This window comes from Corvus hawaiiensis, chromosome 2 (genome assembly GCF_020740725.1).
Source record: "Corvus hawaiiensis isolate bCorHaw1 chromosome 2, bCorHaw1.pri.cur, whole genome shotgun sequence".
In the NCBI taxonomy this organism is placed as follows: domain Eukaryota; kingdom Metazoa; phylum Chordata; class Aves; order Passeriformes; family Corvidae; genus Corvus; species Corvus hawaiiensis.
This window is the reverse complement of record NC_063214.1, coordinates 86,640,544-86,658,911: the sequence shown is the minus strand read 5'-3', so window position 1 is coordinate 86,658,911 and position 18,368 is coordinate 86,640,544. Positions and strand designations below refer to the sequence as shown.

At 36.9% G+C, this 18,368-nt stretch overlaps 1 long non-coding RNA gene across 1 annotated transcript; it reads right to left on the bottom strand.

The window, feature by feature from the left end:
* Positions 1-914: 914 nt before the first annotated feature.
* LOC125337846 lies at positions 915-5,571 on the bottom strand. Its single transcript, XR_007208142.1, has 2 exons — positions 5,488-5,571; positions 915-4,951 (listed from the first exon to the last, which is right to left on the bottom strand). It is a non-coding gene; the product is annotated as an uncharacterized LOC125337846 (long non-coding RNA).
* Between the last annotated feature and the right edge of the window lie 12,797 nt (positions 5,572-18,368).

Genomic DNA, 18,368 nt, shown 5'->3' with positions numbered 1-18,368 from the left:
CAAAGAGTGTTGGGAAGGTACTCCTGAAGGAAAGCTTGTGAAAGGCCTAACTGAAAAAAAAAAGTGCCAACTAAGTGATGTTTCAAAAGAAATATTATCTAGTTTTATTTTAAATAATTAAATAAATAGAACCTAGGACAATAGGTATCCCCTCAGACTCTGGTCTGAAGATAAGAAATAAAATTTTATTGAGGAGGATAAACATCTATTAATTTAGCAGATTGCTATTATATGCTGAAGATGGCTAGCCCTAATTTGGGGTTAACACACTCCAGCTCAGAGAAGATCGATAAAAGACCTTAATTTTACAATGCTGAAAATTATCAAAATACATTCTCACCATCAAGAAATCAGTCTCCAGAGGTTTATATATGCTTGTCACCAGATATGTTACAGTCATGAGACAAATCTGAATGAGTAAAAGTTGAGCTAAAACCTCTGTTGCAGGAAGAGGACTCTAACTGTTAAACTGAGGACAAAAGTGCTCTTTGAATACAGGTCTTAATGTCAGTTCCAATGTCAACAGAAGAAATCATAATTCCTTACTCTAATGTGATAGGCCATATCAGTGGGGTTTTTTCTGACACTATCCCTTTATTTTTCTAGATCAAATGCCACTATTAATTACATATGAAGATTTGGGGGGTTAATGTAATGTCTTTGTTTTTGGGCGGCGTGTGTTTCTTCTCTCATTAAAAATGTTTCCTTTATTAAGAAGCAACAGGAAAACTGAAAGGAGATAACAACATAAATTATATGAAGTACTAAACTGTAAACTAGTGTGAAATGTCTACCAGGCTATTCAGGGTACTGGTATGAGAGAACAAAATACATTTAGCAAGCTTTGACAATATTCAACAAGCAAGAGAGGAATTTACTCACACAGAGGTAATAACAGATGCAAAAAGAAATAATTACTTTTGAACTTATTAGTTTTTATTTATAAGGAAGTTCATTTCATGTTTTCCAACAGATTATTTACAAGGATCATTACAGATATCTATAAGCATTGTGAAAAACAAATACAAGATGAATCTATCCTACTTTAATAAACACAAGGTCCTGGCAGGAATGTATTCTCTTTTTTATTTATTCTGCAATGATAGCAGTCTTTTGACATACTTGCTATGTGTGAAGAATGTCACACTTGGATTTTTTGCTTCAGTACACAAGAGGCATTGATATCCTAATGATAAGTGCTCTAAAATGCCTTATTAATATGGTAGGTCTATTGGTTTCTCAAGTCTCAACACAGAAATGGAGACATTAATTTTCTTTTCATAAGGAAAGAATTTTCATAATAGCCCCTACATAAAATCAACCCATCCAATTTTTAAGGATCCTTCCTATGACTCTATACTTCATGTAAACCTGGCACTTAGCTTGTTGACATGCTTATTTCTTGATTTAGGACTTAGCAATATAAACAAGCTTGTGGCCTGTATTTTTTTGCAACCTTCAGGTGAATCATGGGAAAAAACTGCACATGGAGACTGCTTTCCATGACCATGTGTGTTCAGACTGAGTCAGCTGTGTTTGCTTTTAAAAAAATTGAGTCAACGCTATGCCCTATCTTGTAATGACACTGTGCAGCTGCACACAAACTAAGCCCATATTACTGTTAAAATGTAGTTTGACAAGTGCTATGAATGGAGCATTAAATGGAGAAATGGCAATACTTACACTAAAGAAACTACATTTCCTCTCCTTATGCTTTAGTGACCAAATTTAGCAGTCTGTAAAGGGTATTCCTATATGTGTACCGTCCTTATGAATTCTCCAAGTTCATTTTTAAGGTAAAATTAGCATTTCAGTAGCAAAAATGTCAAAATAATAGGAAATTATATTGCACAGGGGTAATAAAAAGGTTTCAGTCTTCTAAAACTCCTACAAAATTTTGGACTATCACAGTTTCAGAAAGACCAGGAAAATGTTTCTGAAAAATGTTTTCTGGCAAAGACACTGTACCAGTGTCCAAGAGCAGACCTAGAAATAAGGGGTCTATTTAAAATTGAATGTGGAAAGCACAAGCATGGTAGGACAGGGAAGGCATACAAGGAGAAGTATCACTCTAAATTTGATTAAATGCATGCCTATTACATCATGTGTCTCCTACTAGCTGTCATTGGAGACACTACTCAGGGCAGAAAGCTTGTTCTGCCTCTGTTACATCAATATGGGTAAGTGCATCTGTCCCAGAGAATGATTACTCACTTCTGAGCAGGTGCTGCAGCTCCTTTCACATACGTTGCTTGACTGTTCCCTTATAGAGGAAAATGGCTTCACCCACATTGCATGGAATTTTCTGTATGGATCCCCTCTGCTCCATGCTGGTGGCCCTAGAGCACAATATTTTTTGTGTGTGTTGGGTTTTTTTCCAGCTCAAGGAGTTCAAACTATTGTGAGATCAACACTTCCGTCCACCAGCACAGTAGTTATGTCATTTACTGAGGAAGTTGTTACAGGTCCTAGGGCATGACGTGGGTGTTTCAGAACGAAAATCTTTCAAGGAACATCAAATAACCAAATTTGTTGAAATCTTTTCAAATAATATTTTTTCCAATAATGAGGGACCTACAAAGAGAACTATCCCCCAACTTATGGCAGGTTTTTGTCTGATGGAGAGATACTAGCATACTTCAAAAGAAAGCCAGGGAGTCAATAAATACTTCCAATCTGTAAGACTTCAGCCCATTTCACTGTGTTCATTTCCTTACATGTATGGACAAATCAATTATATTGAAGCTGTGAAAAGTAACAAGAGTAGTTGGGACAGTGTCCCAATCACACATCTGCAATCAGAACTCTACCTCTGTTCCTTTACCTCCACCCACATGGCCTTTGTTTGGTTCATATCTGAATGAAAAACAAAGCAGCATCTAGATTAAAATGACTACTAAAGGATGTGAATGGGTGCCCTGTTCAAACATTCAAAACTTAGGCTATCAGATAGTGGCAATGAGAGAAATAACCTCATACCATTCCTTCAGAATCTTGTCAGAGCAAGTCATCGGGAAGGCATGGATATCTATACCTATAAACACAATACCTCTGCAAAGATTAGATATCACTATGTAGTGTGAATGGACTGAACATGAACAGCAATATTCCGTGTGAGACTGTACAAAGAAACACAAATGTAAATATTAAACTTTGCCCAGACAAGCACATCACTGGTACAGGCAAGTTATTACTGCCCCAAATACTATTTACAAATGTCTAACTACAGTAACCAAATGTTTGGTTTGAACATGTATTTTAAAGGTTGCCTTAGCTCAGCTATTCCAGTAGACCTATCCTGAACAAAACAGCAGCCTAGACAAAACCTGCAGCTGGGAATTTTTAGGGAGGATTTCATGTATTTGTACAAAGCATTGAGGCTGAAGACCTGACTAGTTGTGCTGGTGCATGACTGCAATTTAAGTGATTCATACAGTTCTGTTAAATTGCACTGTTCGGGTATGGTTTAATTCTTTACTGGAAATCTCTGTTTACAACAATTTGTTAAGCATAAAATAATAACAGGTACTTTTCAGAAATATTTTTCCAAGGTGTGGACTGATGAAATTAGTGGAAAAAGATTGGAATTTAAAAAAAAACCCAACAAAACAACAACCCACAACCAAATGTGGGGAGGGGGGAGGGAAAGTGTGTTTGATTGAAGTTTAGAAGTACATAAATCACTTCAGAAATATAATTTGCAAATTCATTGTATAAAGTAATTAATCAAAGCATGGCTAAGTTACAGTACTTGAGAGACTTTGATCTGACAACTGGAAGAAATATAAAGAAACTACTGCGTATCAAGCTACAGTGTTAGGATGTAAAATGTTTCTCCATGCTAGTCACAAGTTTAATTACTTCTTTTTTTCTGCTGACAGATCCAAATTAAAATAAATGGGCCACATCGAGACAAATTTCAGATGCATGGAGTGCTTAAGAATATGTTGTTCCCGTAATACAGAAACACCATGGAATTTATTAATAAAGCTGTTCATTTTTTTTATTTCACTGGGAATTGTATTGGGAAAGTAAAATGGAATATAACAAGTGCTTAACATTTTCCATTTAACATGCTTAATTTAGAGGTTTTAAGGGGTTATTTTTATATTTATAAAAGCATATGTGTCTACCCAGATTTACAGCTGCATATAACAAGAAAAATAGTTATGGTAAAAAAACAAAACCTGTAGTTACATATTAACTGAATGGACTTAATACAGTCATTCCTTACTCTCAATATAAATAATTTCACTTCAAGTGATACACAGTGATTACTCTGCTAATCTGTATTGCTGAAAGTGACTTGAGATGCTTCTAAAGTAACTAAATGCACTTTTAGAGTGACTAATTGCAAGAGAAAAAATGCAAATATAAAATATTTATTGGAAAAATATATGTATATCTTTGTTTCAAATTTAAAGGGTTTAGGAAGTGGATGGCACTCTTGCTAAAGGAAAATATTAAATCAGTATGTTCTGCTACCATGAAACCTGTGAAACACGGATGGGGCTGGTCCATCCTACTGGAACTCACATCAATAAGCATGCATTCAGAAACTAGAGTCAGTATCAACACACCCAAGGTCAAGTTTTCTAGTCATTTCCCTCAAATTAAAAACCACAAAGCTGAAAAGAGCTGTCATTGTTACACCACCTGTGTTATGGCTTTTAAAACCATAAAAGTTTATTTCTGATACTGTATCAAATATTACAGATGATTATTAAGCATCCAAAAGAAGCAGACAACATGTAGGAGCATTCCCTCTCCTATCCTAGTCCTGGCTGATAGGAAGAGGTCTTGAACAGTTCTTTAATCTGGAGGGTGATAATCTCACTTTTTCCCTTTTCACTTTCTCATCCTCCCAATGTTACTTTCCAGCATATTTCTCCTCCATCTTCACAGTCTCCTACTTTCTTCTCGCAGTTTTCTGCCCCAAGTTATCTGTAACCTGTACATAGCAATCAGCAGATAAAACACATAATGAAGCAGTAGGAAAAAATGAATGAAGCAGTAATGAAGCAGTAGGAAAAAATGAAGCAGTAGGAAAAAAGCCTCCTTTCATCTATTTGAGTGGCCATCCAAATGTAGATTTTTCATTGGCTGCTGCTGCTGCTATTACATAGCCATAATTCCTCTGCATATGCTACATACAATGGCAGTGAAGCGGGTCCATTCTCCTGTCCCTGCTGACTAAATTGCGTGAGTGATTAGGCAATCTTGCAGCAGAGGGTTCCAGAAACACTCCTTTTTGTGTATGAGCCAGCAGTGCTGGAGTTGTAGGGAAAAGGTGAACTATGTAAGAGAAGGAGAGTAGCTTTTAATGTACTAGCACTTCCTCTGGAAAACATACCTAAAAGCCAGGCAATTCAGAAGATGTGAACACCTTTTTTCTGTGTGATTCACTAGTGAAATTATCCTCAAATAAGGTGGTTTTAAAGCAAACCCTTCACTCTTAAGAGTCTGAGACTTTAAGGTCCCCCGCACCTGGGATCCACTGACATCTTCAGATTTTATTGACTTCACAGCATTGAAGGAGCCAGAAATTCACATGGACTGTCAAGCCTGAAGTATCAGTCCTATAGCAAAAAGAGAATGAATAATCTTTTATTCTGCAGACAAAACCAAAACAATCTTAAAGCAATGAAATGTCTTAATTGCAGCTGTAGACACAATGTGCTTTGCAAGCCCCAGCCTCACTGTATCCTTCCTGAGGCCCTGCTTCCTTCCAGACATCAGTGCTGGTTCGCATGCACCCAGTCCCAGCTCTCAGACTACAACCTGCTGAGTTCTTGTGTCGCTAAACCTGTCTTGCAATTCACCTATTCCCACAGCTTTGCAAAGGCTGCCTCAATCTCTTGCCAGGCTGGGAAAGATTTTTCAGCAGAGGTGAACAGGAAAAGCAGTGCTGGTTTGGAAATTTGAAAATAAAAACCAAATACATAACTAAAAAAAAAAAAAAACAAAACACCCCTTTTGACTATTTTTTTGCTCTGCATTAATCCATACAAGCAAGCAAGACTAAGTCCATCCCACAAATGGGATATGCTCTTGTTCACACAAGTTTCTTTAAAATGTATATGTATGCCTAAAATCCTAAGACATAACTAACAATTATCTTTTTCAAGATTTCATTATGTTCCACAGAAGTTCACTGAGAAAAAAAATCATGCAAGAAAAGGTTGTCTTGTTACTTAGGATGAGGAACTAATTCAGTATTTTTCTAGAAGAACTTCATTAGGGTAAAAAGGGTTGCAAGGATGCTTGAATAACAACAGACAATCTATAACATATCACTAACCCTGGTTATATATCTTAGAAATTCATTCTTATATTCAGTTTCTTCAGTACCTAATGCAGAGAAGGAAGATTATGTGACTGTAGCCTCCTTCCTCCTGCCTCAATTCCATTTTCTTTCAATAAATGTGTTTACTGTGAGATTTGATTCGGAAAACAAACCTGGAGGGAGGATGTTGAGGAGCAGGAAAGCAGTGAAAAGCAGGCAAAATGGGGATCTTTGTGGATAAGAGTAAAAGGTAAAGGGACATAAGAAAGTAAGATATAAAAGGGAAGAAAGGAGAAATGATGAAATGTCATATCAAATGAGAGATTTTTTTTTATAACAACCCAACGTTTAACTTTAAAGGACAATGTCTAAATGTTGTATTAACCATTCAGAGCTTTATCCTATCTGTATAAATAAAACTGTCATAAGCACTCTGTACTTATTCACTCTAGTATCTCCATAGCCACTATTTTTTTTTAAATTGCTGATGTTTCTTTTTGTCTGTCACTAAGAGATGCAATATTCTACTCCATGGGATTAAGAACTTTGGATTTTTGTAAATTCTTATGTTCTCTTACCACACGTAACGTGAGTGTTACATATGTCTGCAGATATTTAATCTTGATTTTTCTTCTATTGGCATTCGAACAGTGTAACCCTCACACAAAAGTGAATAATGTTCAACAAAAATGAGCATCTGTTCCTTTCATCAGCAGGTTATTTCCAGAATCTTCTGTTCACTCACCTCTTTTGCTTGAAGGAAATGAAAAAATTACTGATATGATTGCTACAAATTCTTCTCCTTTAGCAAGGTTTGAAGTACATTGAAGTTGATTTTCTGTGAGATATCCAGTGAAATCAAGTCATTATAGAAGATGCCCACCAAGATCCATTTTCTCCACTGAATTAAGAGCCTATATGGTATCAATATAAAGGCTTATGAAAAATGTTATTGTTCATTCTTCAAATAACATCAGCAAAGACTATCTTTGGTAGCTGTGGATATAATTAATTTGTTTCTTTTTTTTCAGAATTGAACGGTTTTCCACAAAATATGTGTCATTCTATATCATTACCTTCATCTCAGAAGATATCATTCAGTTTCTATATTGTGGCTATGGTAACAACTGAAAATTTCCAACAGCATGGATTCTATCCTTTTTGGTGTCCTTTCCCTCATAGTCACAATTTGCTCCTCCTCTATATTCTGATTACTTTTCCATGGGATTCCATGGCTCTCCTTCTTGAATATGACTTGGGGAAATTTCTTAAATCTGATGGTCTAAGAAACAGTTTTTTGGGGTTTGTTTGACTGTTTGTTTGTTTGCATTGGGAGTTTTTTGTTTGGTTTTATTTGGGGGTTTTCTTCCATCTGAAAATTAATGACAAATTTTAAAAATAAAATTGACTCCTTTATTTTGGTGAAATTCCCCACTGGAAAAGTTTCGTGATTCTCATCTTACAGTTAGAAAACAGAAAAAGGAAAGTTAATGTCATAAACCCAAAATCAAATATGGGAAAATTGTGGTTGTATGTGGACTAAATAGTAGCTGAAAGTTTTGGGCAGCATCTTCCCCTCCCTACCCTCTTAGGTGAGGTTACAACTTGTGCATGCAGAAACTTAACTGGCACTGAAAATTGTACTCTGCGCTGCCATGTCATACTGCCGGAAAAAAATGGAAGACGGCAGAAATTTGTGGGTTAGAGGTGCGAGATCTGCCAGCCCTTAAATATAGAAGGAAACAGGAGGGGGAGCTCTCAGTACATCGGCCAGCGACGGAGGGACGCTCCAGCGTAGCCGGGCAAGGAGGATTCGCTCTCCCACTGCTTTCAGAAAGGGTACAATTTTCTCACCTGCAGAGTCTGACCTTCGGCATTTACTGGCCAAATAATTTTCTTTAAATTGCATCTTCCTCTTTCTTGATCATTGGTACCTTGTTTGTTGGATTGCACAGAAAAAAAAAAAAAAAAAGACCTAATTCTCTTCTCATCTTTGCCTTTTGATAAAATACATCTAACTTGGTTCAGCAAGCAACTATAGCAAACAGCTACAGAAAGAGCTCGGACAGCACCAGTAACAAGTCAGAGATCCAAGAAATACTGCACAGCAAGAGAACCACACACAATTTCTTTTTGCCTCGTTTTCTGTCACCATTAGCTCTTTACTTCAAATGTTTGCAGAGCAGCACAATCTTCTCCTGTCCTGCGGCCCTATATGCCAAATGCAAACCATGCCTTGGTCTGCAATCTACCAACAGCAAAGTCACCACTAGAAATCACATTTCCTCTTTGCAGCTCTCCTCATTTATTGCAAGGTGATGCACTCACTAAACTTGAAATCAAGTAGAGACACTTGGGAGGCCTGAAAAGGAAACAGCTAATTACAGAGCAGCTACACATGCAAGTAACAGGGCAAAGAAGTTAATTTTATAAGCAAAACCAAAATACTATTGTAATCAGTCAGGAATAATTCATCCAGCCATTGCTGCCTAGCAATTTTATAGCAGGTAACATAAATATGCAGAAGGATTGAAACAAAGGTTTAATTGACATAGGACAGGCTAGACACAGAAGATAGACTGTATATATTTTGAATCATCGCCCATCATAAATTCATAATAAACCAGGATGATTTCTAGTGTAACAACCCTAGGTTCAACCCAGAAAAAAAAAAGGCTGTAAATGGTTCTAAAATTATCTAATTTTACTCATCTGTTAATTCAGCAAGTAGTATTCTCTTCAAAAGAGAAAACAATCGGACATTTTCTATCCTTTCATTATGAGCTGGATTCAGACCACTGAATACTGTAAAATCAATAGTTTTTAAGTAAGCTATAAGAAAGGCTTAGAGAAATATTATGAATAAAAACAATACTTGATACAAATCAACAGTGACTGTTGATTATTAAGCACTTACCAGCTGTTCATGATTGGCTTCTGAAGTTAGAAAAAAAGAAAAAAAACAGCTGAATTAAGTCGAACAATAATAAAAGTAAGAAATTTGACTAAATGGAAGAAAAGAGTTCCTAGGATGGTCCAGGGAATAGAAAGAAGATTTTGATAAGTCTTGATTAATCTAACAAAACAGATGCTGAGAGTATACACTAGAGAAGTCAAAGAGCTGGTAAAGCTGAGAAACCAACAGTCATCCAAGGATGATAAAAAAAAAAAGTATTCTTGGTTAATATTAGACTGGAAAATTAGAAGAAGGTTTCTAATTGCCAGAGAAGTAAAATAGCAGCTTAACTACTTCTAAGATCAAACTGGAAAAGAAATTATACAACATGGCTGCCAGCAACAGCAGAGAGCTGTTACCCCAAGAAGTTGTAGCTGCTCCCCATTACCCAGGATATCCTTTCACATCTCATGTCCTACCAGACAGAGAGACCTCTTGGCACTGGTTGATATTCCACAAACAGAAAAAGAGGCTAAATATGTCAAATGCGCTTTAGAAGTAAATTATCCACTGCAAATTATTCACAAGTTTTATTATTTTATAACTCATGCAGTGAATGAAGTTCATCTAATATTAATGAATTCTCTTAGTAGGACTAATTTAAAGATTTGTGGTTAAGCACTCAAATGACACGCATCAGACTCTCAAAGAATGCTGGCTACTATTTACTTCCCCAACGTCACAATTTTTCAGGTTTTTTTCCCTTTCTTTTTCTGCAACACATATTTTCCATCCAGTATTTATGCAAAAATGTCTAAAGTTAAAATGTACTTTGAAAAGTAAAATGTACTTTGAAAGTAAGAACTCCTGGGTCCAAAACCCGTGCGTGTTGATACATCCTTAAGTCACTCCATGGAGGTAGCACCCAGCCTCTCTGCTGAAAGTTATCTATATATGATGAAGGATATGTATATATATACATATAATTATAGGAAAATATCTAAACTGTGATCCCAAGGTTGTAGATAAACAAGCACAATAGTCTTATTTATTAGTGGAGACAGCATCAGTAATGGAAAACATAAAATGTGTTGCAAAAGCAGAGAACACACTAAATCAGCTTGGAAATGCCAGCACTCAGATAAAAATGAGAAAGAGAAACTCTATATTCTGACTTAAAGGAAGTATCCAGAAGGCTGCTTTGAAAAATCTTAAGCATCACTTTGAATGGAATTGATGGAAGAATGGAGAAGGATCAGAGAAAGATGCTAAAGCTTAATGAAGAGTCTCTTTATCACCACACCTGGGGATTTGTCAGCTTCCTGTAAATTTACTAAGCAAGGGACTGAGCTACAGGTTTGGCATGGAGACATTGAAGTTCAATGTTTAGTTGTATTTCATTTATAGAAGAGCTTTTAAGGGAAAGTTTATTTAATTTACTTGTAATTGTTCCTCATTTTCTTTCTGATTTGGATCTGGTTTACCCATTGTGGTTTCTAGATAAGAAATTATTGGTGTAGGCATGCTGTTGATGGGAAAGACATGGCTTCTTGTTTCATTTGCTCCTATCACCAGCAGCCTGCTTCCTGACAACAATATTCCTGTCTTTTGTTCAAGGATGGTACAAGGTACTAAAAAGTTATTAACAGCCCTACGAGCTGGAGCAGAGGCCATGTATCAGGTACATGTCCCAAAGCTTTATTCAGTCTGCTCCTTCCTCTTTCCCAGCCAATGGTTGTTTCTATTTCTGCAAAGAAGCGGAAATTTGGAAGGCCTCTTACTGAAACATTTTACAGAACAGCCTTTGAGCAGTAGCTGGAGAGTTCTGAATTCCTGGAAGCTAGATCTCACATTACCTGGGTACCACACACACTTTATGTGTTATCCAGGCTTTATGTGGTGTTCATGATCCAGAACAGTCTTCAGGCAGGCATGCAGGTGTGAATCACTGAAATGAGCCTGGGCATGCTATAGTTTGCCAGATTTTCCCCTTGTCCAAATCTAAGTCTGCACTGTTCAAAACCAGACAAGTGGAGAAAGTGGAAGAGCCTACCCTTAGTCAGAGGTACTTAATTTACAGCCATGTACCTTCAAAATTAATTATCTGCTTGCAGATATAGGTCATTGTGCTCTACTGTTTACATCACTAAATTAAAAGAATTCTTTACCTAGCAAGTTTAAGTGATGCTACAGCTTTGAAAATTGAGTGACACAATCAGAAAGACAGAGAAAATAATACCTAAAAGGTGAAATGAGCCCCTTCCTTTCCTGTGAGAGAAGAGAGAGGGAAGTGAAGGTGTGAGTCATTTCCAGATTTAGTTCTGGAGATCTCTGGGAGGTACTCAGCTACAGCTAAAATCGTTGTCATTATAAAGTCCTGGATAGATGAGATGTATAGAAGATAAAGTGGTAACCAGAGTCTCCCTTGGAGCACTTTAACAACTCAGTTTGAATTTGTAAGCGGCCTGATTGTACATGTGCAAATACTTCCATATAAAGGTTAGGCACCCATTGTTATTGCGGCGTCTGTTAAAAAAAGATAGCCGTATTGGTTGCTAGGAGATGGCAGCCTTCTCCTGGAGAAAAATCACTCCTGATAAAAAAAAAAAAAAATTATTTTACATAAAGACCCTCTTAAATATAAATATCTTTGACAGCAGCTATTACTATTCACTGAGTTTCTTCACAAATGAATAAATGGCAGAAAAATATATTATTTGAATACCATTATATCCTAAAGTGTTAAATAGATTTTTCTGCCACTTCTCCCCTCCCTTTTTTTGTTACACAGAAGCGATATTTACTTCCAGCTAAAATTACTGCCTTCCGTTTTCTAAAGACCATTCAGTGAAAGAAACATTTGGAGAACTGAACTCAAAAATTGAACTTGCTTGTCTTGCCTTCCACTGTAAACCCAGCTTTGATTAAAATGAACTGTACTGTAGGATAAACATTTTGTCGGGAAGGAACTTGATGCAAAAGGATGAAAAAAAGCTGCAGCAAGTCTTCACAAATGGATGGCTGGGAGAAAGCAGGTGGGAGGCTGTGTCACATGAAAGAAACTAACCATCCAATTTCATTTCAATAATGTTTGGAATTTTGCTCCTACTGAGATGGCTGGAAGTACAGCTGCCCTATAGTTGTGTCCATGTGCCCAGCTTTTGGTGAAAATGACCTTAACAAATAAAACATGAAACAAACTATATACTGGCTGTTTTAAACTTGTGTAGTCAATAAATGAAACAATAATCTTTCCTAATTTAGTGTGCTCAGATTGGCTATTGTGGACATGAGAACTCCCCAGCTGCAAAACACAAAGGCACACTGCCTGCACAATATGGGGATTCAGCAGCTGTGCCTTCCATTGACCAGAGCTGGGAGAAATGTAGATCAAATACTGACAATAAGAGATCGATGTTGTAAATATTAGCATGAGAAAGAGTGCACCAAACTCTGTGTCCTTTTTTTTTTTGTGCTTGTAATAAAGTTTCTCTAGAATTTTGCATGCAGTAGGGTGTGTGTGCATGTGCATGTGTGTGAAGTGCTTCCAAATCAGGGAGCAGCATGTTTCCTTATACAAATATTGACAGGAATCCTTCAGTTTATTTGGAATTTTCCTGAGAAAGCTGCAACAATATGGTAATACCTCTTCACTACTTTTCACACAGTTGTTTCAACTGTTGGCACCAGGAAATCCTTATTGTTTTAATCAATACCACTTGGAGTGATGACATGTTTCTTTTTTACTTTAAGTGACTGACACGGTGCATTTCCTTGCACAAAGTTCTCATGAGACACTTTTGCTCTGTGCTCAATATATCCAACAGAAACTATGTATTTGCCAGAAGGCTGAAAGAAGGGACTGCTATTTCTTCCTCTCACATTTTTCATCCTGATACTTTATGCTTCATTGCTGTACTTTCAAACTCACAAATGACCCCGAGAAAAGCAATGGGACTTCTGTCAATGGTTATAATGAAACATCTGAGTAATATCTGGAAGATCAGGATTTGTTCATTTAATGAAGCTTTGACTTTAACCTTGATGGCACCCTCCTCCTCCATCTCCTTTCTACTGCTTAGACTTGAACAAAAAAACCTATACAATAATGCTTCAAATGCATTCTTTAATGCTTTATATTAATTTCAAAGTGATTACAGTTATTAAAACAATTTGAATATAATATGTATATATCCAAGTAATAGACTATGATGCATGAAAACAGCCCAGTAGCCTCTGTCCCTGTGCTAGTAACAGCAAGAAATACTCCATTTTGAGTACTCAGAGAACAGGCAGGACCCTCACTCCCTGTTCCCAAAGACTCTGAGCAGTGAAGGAATTCAACACCTGCAGTACTCATGTCAATGTTTGGGATAAACAGAGAAGATGCACTTGTTTGCGTAGTGCTATATATGTTCATCGCCCAGCACAACGAACAAGTGTGCAAAATAAACATTTCTGACTTCAAACTTTTACAACTTAACACATGCCCCTTAAAGAGCTTAATTGCAGCAGCTGCACATCTACTGATCTGCTGAAGCTTATGGCTATGACATCCTCTCCGTTCCTTTTTTCCTGTCTTGATCAAGTAAATTTATAGCTTCCAAGCTTCATTCAGTTAAGTATTGCAAAGAAAACAGCATTTTGTGCTTTCTGAGTTTGTTTGTTTGGGTTCTTTTTTCCCATTTCTCCTCTTTTTCCATAATTGGGACTTTCTGTTTACCTCTCAAGGACCTTCAAATCATCCTTCAGTCGCAAACTTCCTCTTTCTGCAGCGTCCTGTACCACTTCAGACAGCAAAAAATTAGACATCTGCTTTAATGAAGGTGAGATTAAAGCCCAAATTTTAGCTGTATCACAAGGCCCAAGCTTCTGAGATGTTGAATGCATTTTCCTCTCATGGATTCTTTCATGTATGTGACTGCATGATGGTCCATATTTCTATAGTTAAGACACAAAAAGTGACAACCATCTCATCCTGTTTCTCTGGCGCAAAACCGATGTGGGTAGCCAAAGGAAGTGGCAATAAAGCATATTCTGCTTTCTGAAAAGATGCAGGTTTGAGATGGAGAATACAAATGGTTGGATTGCCATTTCTTTAAACTCTGAACTAATTTCTTTGTTTCAAACAGAGCCAGTCTTACAAGAAGATCTATATCAGCCTGTTCAAGGAGTTTAAAAGTAATTATCAACATTTAGACCTTGCAGTAATACAACAAACCAGTATAATTTTTCCATTCTGCTAAGTTATAAATCAGTCACTAGGTAAATTCCTGAAAATAGTTATGTTTTAGAACACTCATAATTAACTATCTTATTTGGGGCAAATGCAGGGTCTTATTCCTTAAAACAAAGTTCAAGAGCAAATACAAATCATAGCTACTTTCCTGGGAATCCTTCTGAAAAAGAGAACTATGTGAGTCTAAAGTTATTATTGCTACATTGTAAGATTAAACAGAACATTCTGAAAAAAGTTTACACACTGAAAAAAAAGTATGCATAGCACTTTTTATATTTGTAAGACTTAAATTCAACAACAGAAAGTGCACAATAAAGGGGGAAAAATTAAATATATCAGGAAACATGTCTACAGCCCTAAAGATTACCTTCATTTTTTTTTTTCCTAATGCACAAAAATTAATTGCTGTTTCATATGCAGAAGCAACTTTGGACAATGGCATTCTGACTGTAAAATGATCTTGAAAGAGAACTTGGTGAGACTTGCCCTTGTTAAGCTTGAACTTTTTTTTTCTGAAACTCCTTGAAAAATAAAGGAAAGAAAAAACAACTCTAGACATGCAGGAAATACCTGGTTTTGTGTTTTGTACTCAGTCATGAGAATTAGGAAATATATTTGGAACTGTACTGAACTACAGACCATTTGGCTATGCTAGACATTTGGCTCTTATGTCACTGGTGTTTAATGCTGATTCTATGACTAATAAATGCACAAAGTTGGGTAGGACACAGCTGGGTGCATGGCTGAGCACAGCATAAAATTTTCAAAGTGTTAGGGGTGGTAAAATTACCTTTGACTTCAGCGTAGTAGGGCATACTTCACTTTAACAACTGACTTGCAACACTTTTGACATTTATTCCATCCATCTCTTTAAAAACACATCTAATTAGCTTAACTTGATCCAGACAATTTTTAAAAATTACAACAAAAACAAATAAATCCCCCGATATCCCCATTTTACTAGCAATAAGTAGAGAAAAGTCTGAGTTTAAATGCTAGCTTTGACCCCATCTCCTCACAGAAAGTTAATGTGCAAAGAAAAAGGGAGAGAATCCAGTATGTCTTTTATCAAAAGTCAATTCAAATCTCAATATAAAGTTCAAACCTTCTGCAGCATACATTATCATTAAGATGAAATATTTAGTGGCTCTGTATTCCGGTCATCTTTTGACAATAACCTACAACGTCTCAGAGGTGGCAGGTGCTGGAGAATTCGGTGAATTTTTAAAGAATATCTCATTTTTCAGGAAAGAGGGTTGAAAACCACTAATTTGTATTAGCATGCCGTTGATTAAATTGCACCTTCCATTTTAAATGTCCTGAACAACTTCTATAAGCATTAAAAATTTTAGCGGCTTTGAATCTTTTACAGGCAGTTTATAAAACTTTGAAACATTGCTATTTAATAGCCATCTCCATCTGTTGCCCCAGTGAATGGGTATAAGTCTTTGTCCTGTGGAAAATAGGAAGTCACATTTTTGGAGTTCATGTAATGTTCTTTAGAGATAAGCTTTTCACAAATCATAGCTACTAATAATGTTTCGGGCTTCCGTGTGTGATAGGTGCAAGGTGAACACAAGGTTGGAGGAAAATTAAAGTAGAACTGCTTTTACAATTTTTTTTCAGATTAAAACCTCACTAACATTTAATATTTGAATTCAAGCAAGTGGCAAATGCTAAAAAGTAAAGCTTTTGTGATTATTAAATGAGCATTAAAGCAAAATGGAAATTGCATTGCTAAACATCCCATTGCATTCACATGGATATGCACACAGGAGATATTTCACATTTTGGAAAGCATCTGCCAAGTAAAAAAGCTTTTAAATACTTATTTTTGTGTGGAACTCTACTCACAGAGTTAATTCATACCACACACAGGGCAGAGGAAAAAGTACTTCTCTCTGGGGTTTCAGAACAGCACTACAAGCAACCAGCTCTCTGAGACTTCCAATATCTTCATTGTAGATTGCATGACATTTCCATGAGTCTTTACTAATCAAAGGCAGTTAGGCTGACCTGGTACCAAGGGATAAGACCTCTGGGGGCTGGTACCACACTTCATGTCCACTGTTACCAGCCATGCTTACAAAGAGTATCTTCTCCATTAGTAGTCCCACTCCATCAGCAGGCTCACCTGTGAGAGCCAGACGTAACTGGAGCATGTGACATTGCAGTCATGCAATCATGCAATCATACAATCATACAATCATCAACGCTGGAAGAGACCTTTCAAATTGTCAAGTCCAGCTGTCAAACCAGCACTACCCCTGTGACCCCTAAACCATCACCCAGTGCCAGACCCAGGCACCTCTTGAACACCACTCCAGGGATGGTGACTCCACCACCTGCGTGGGCAACTTATTCCAATGCCTGACCACCCTAACAGTGAAAAAGATTTTTCCAATATCTAATCTGAATCTCCCCTGTCTCAGCTTAAGGCCATTTCCTCTAGTCCTCTCACTGCAGGTATGGTAGAAGAGACCAGCACCCACCTCACTACAACCTCCTTTCAGGGAGTTGCAGAGCTGTGCCATTGCAGGACAGAGCAAAGGGGGAGATGTACTCTGCCTCCAAGATGTACAGCCCAGGTGTCCCTGGCAGGGAAGGAGAAGGTAACCTTGGACAGCTTTGCGAGGTCTGATGAGCAGTAAGGGCTTGGGGCTGAGCTTGACTTCATTTTCTTGTTCATTCCCTTCATCTCTCTTTTCTTTGATGACACAGAGAACAAAAGAGCAGCTATTTTGCACTTGCCTGAATGAAAAGTTCTGGATAATACTTACACATGCCATACTTGAGAGGATAACTGTACATTTTAAGAAAAGATCACTTCTATAAACATTTCCACCTCAATATATGCAAAGCAAAACTTTAACTGAAAAGGGTGGGAATGAAGCTGAAGTAAGCTTACAAAACCAGCTATATTAACAATGGAAAGCTTCTTTTTCTTTTCATTTTCTCTCCTCTAGCAATAAGATTCAAGAGAAACCAGATTCATAGAAAATGAGCAAGTGAACAAGTGCCTTTCCAGATGTAATCTAATACCGTTTTGAGACTGACTTCACAGAGGAAATGAACCCTTCAATTAATATTTGACTGACTGTTTCCTTGTCTTCAGTGATATTTTTTTAGTCTGAGAGAGTAAAATCCAGATTGTTGTGACAATTGTGAGAACAAATTAGTCAGAATTTATAAATCATTTGGAAGAAAAATTGGTATTGCTGATAATTATGAAATTGGATGAAATAAGCAAACATGTTGCATTGAAAACCAGTTGTTTTCTGCTTTTTTCATCTCAAAGTTAGAAAGGTAGAACTGCAGCAATCTATTGGTGATTTGGTGATGAAGGCTCCAGTACTCCAGTTAGGGCTGTTAGGCTTCATACTCCTATCTCCATACTCCTATCTCCATACTCCTATATTGCCATAATTTTGCCTTTCCAGTTTTGTAGGAATGTGAAGACAATTGACTCATTTGCACAAAACATCAGAAGTCTGAAAACTTTGAAAAGTTTTCCTTTAGCTTACAACCACCTAAACTGTGCAAGAAATAACTGTGATTTGATCAGGTTTACAAGTAGAGCAGATGACTCCCAGATTCTTAAAAGTATAATTCACACCTCAGTAAACCCATATCTCCTAGGAAATACTGGCACTTGAATCTGTAGAATTGAAGGCAGAAAATTATTGGGGAAGGTAAACCTCAGGGATCTGCTTCCCCTGGAGCCAGGCAGCCACACCTGCACACATGCATGTACACACATACAACCCACGCTTCTCACAGCACAATTGTGTTTTGTTTGTGTTTTGTTTATATTTTATTTTATTATCTTACTTTCTTTTACAGTTAAACCGAGGCTTGCATGAAGAACATTACAATAGTTCTTTCTTAGCTGCATGATGAATAAAGGCCACTGTTTGTTCTTGAATTACAAAACATTGGTACTAAAA